Raw genomic sequence first — 2,890 nt, 5'->3', positions numbered from 1 at the left:
GGGAGGGGGCGGCGGTGGGGGGAGGGGAGGGGTGGCGGCGGGAGAGGGTGGGAGGTGAGGGGGTGGTGGCACTGGGAGGGGGAGAAGGAGGGGGCCTGCGGGAGGGAGGGGAGGGGGCGGCGGCACCGGGGGAGGGAGAGGGAGGGGGCGACAGGAAAGGGAGAGGGATAGGGAGGGGGCAGCGGTGCATATAATGTGCCGAGTTTGCCGAGTGTCGGATCTAGGACACTCGGCAAAGCTGGGTTTGTCGAGTGTCAGATCACGGCACTTGGTAAACCCATCTTTGCCGAGTGTCTACGGTCTGGGGCACTCGGCAAATATATTAGTTATTTTTTAATTTTCTTGTTTTCCATAACGTATTTTTCTTATTTTGTTCGATGTACATTGAAAATACCTTATCAAATTGACTCAACAATATATATATAATTTTTCTACGAATATTATTCCATTATTTTATACAATTACATCTGAAATTTAATTTTTATCAATTAAAATTCTATAATTGCACTTAATAAATAAAAATTATCAAACGGATCAAAAAAATTATCAAAATTTTACATGAAACAATCTATGTTCTCTATTGCCCATACAAAAAGTTTTGAAGTCAAATCTCAACTCGACCGTCACCTTGATTCCAAATCTTACCGATTCCTTTTTAATGCTACAATTCTTCTTCTGAGATGCTTCAGTTTGTAAACATCCTACGTGACAAATTATACGAAACCTTCACAATTTTTTACCATAGCCTCTAAGTATGATATCATCACATCATGACAAATCTCATGACTTACGGACTTCATTTGCCTTTTTAAGAATTTAAAAGCCAATCAGCCACATGTTCGTGGTCGTTATTTCTGAACAAGATGTTTGAAATTTCTTTTCATTTCCTAGGTAAGGCCTAACACTGGACTCAATAACATAAATATCATTTTTCTAGTCATATTATTCTATTATTTAAAACACTTACAGTTCAAATTTGACTTATACCAAAAAATTCCTAGAAATACAATAAATTAATTAAATATAGCAAAGAGATCCAGAAATATACCAATTTTAACATGGAATACCACATGTTGTATGTTGAGAGAAGAAAAAGTTTCAAGGTTACAAGAGAAAAAAAATAAAATTATTTGCCGAGAGCTACAGATTTACACTCGGCAAATATATTAACTTTGCCGAGTGCCTGCCTTTGCCTAGTGTTTTTTTCCTCTTTTGCCGAGTGTAAAAAGTTGCTGAGTGTTTATGCGTGTTTTTGCCAAGTGTAAATGTTTGCCAAGTGTTTTTTGATCTGTTTACCGTGTGTCGCACTTTTTGCCGACTGTTTTTGTGTTAGGACTCGGCAGATAGCTTGTTTGCCAAGTGCCTGATAGAATACACTCAGCAAACTACTTGGCACTAGGCAAACTTGGAGTTTCCAGTAGTGAGTGGTGCTGTCGTCATGCGAGGCGGAGTACATCGCAGCATCTTCAGCAGCTTGCCAGGGCATCTGGCTTGGGCGTCTGCTCAGACGTTTCTACGGCAACAATCAATCTGCCATTCAGTTGTGCAAGAATCAGGTCTTCCATGGCCGGAGCAAGGACATCACAATGGGTTTCACTTCATCAGGGAGCACGTTGAGGGTGGTGAGGTCATCGCCTAGAAAATCCATACTGACGATCAGCTGGCGGACAACATTACTAAACCACTTGACCGGATCAGATTTCTGCACCCGCGCTCAAAGATCAGCATCGTCAAAGTCAACAACTAGATTAGGGGTAGTAATGTTAGTTAATCTAGTTAGTTTTCTTTTCCATTTTTTGCTTGAGTTTGTTAGGATGGCACGCTCAGTTTGTTGGAACTTTGCCTGGGTCTCTCGCTCCCACTGCACTGCGTCGTGAGGTGGAGCGAGCTCTGCGCGACGTTTTGGTGCGCATCGTGCGCATAGTTGTATGTGGTGCGGGACCTCATCGTCATGGCGGAATGACCGGACCACGTTTGCTTGTAGTCACAAATAAAAGGAGTCAATCAATACAGAAAATCGCTACCGGCTTTACACAGCACAAAAAGCTACTTGAGTCCAGTGTTTGCGTGTGTTTGTTTCTTCGTCAGGCAACGAAAGGAACAGCCGTTCCGGCCAATAAAGGCCACCGTGTTTCTTCACCTGTTCAAAAGCAATCAACGAGTAGGTCACAACGTTACTGATCAGTGCCGCTCATGAATTCAAACAGCGTGTTGCTTATTGTGATCTTGTGCGGGTGCTGCTTATTCATCTGATCCTTTAGCCTTTCAGCGTGCTCAGCCACAGCCCACAGAACCATGACGCAAGTGTTGCTTGGCCATGGGTTGCAGAACCGAATAAAGTTTATATAGTCTTCTTGTAGAGGCAGTTCAAAAATGGTCTTCTTGGGTTTCTGATTCTTTACTAGCTTAACTACGCTCATCTGGGAAAACTTTCTTAGCATCTAAATGTGATAAACTGAGAGAGCCTGAGCTGGAATGTAAGCATTGAAAGATGGAAACTTGTTGCTCATGAAACTGGCATTTCCCGTTGGTAATTTCTACTGACAACTCTGTCAATAATCATGTGCTTGGCCGATAGTACCGCATCTCACTGAACATTAACAGCCACTGCTGCAAAGTGATAAATCTATATTTCCATGAATTTTAACTTTTTAAAGAGCACGTGCGTCAATGTTGATGAAAGGGAGAAATAGTACTGTCTCATCTTCAGTAGACACCGATTGGCATGCATTGTGCCACGGATTTGGCTCTGTATTGGCTGTTGCTCGACCAAGCTCTATGATTTCCTCATGGCAATTAGATACCTTATTACTAGCTAAATGCCCAATGTTTTCTACAGCAGAAAGATCACCCAATTCAGATACTAATTTCAATACAAATCAGCATACTA

Source organism: Setaria viridis, chromosome 6, assembly GCF_005286985.2.
Source record: "Setaria viridis chromosome 6, Setaria_viridis_v4.0, whole genome shotgun sequence".
Classification (NCBI taxonomy): domain Eukaryota; kingdom Viridiplantae; phylum Streptophyta; class Magnoliopsida; order Poales; family Poaceae; genus Setaria; species Setaria viridis.
This window is presented reverse-complemented; position numbering follows the sequence as displayed.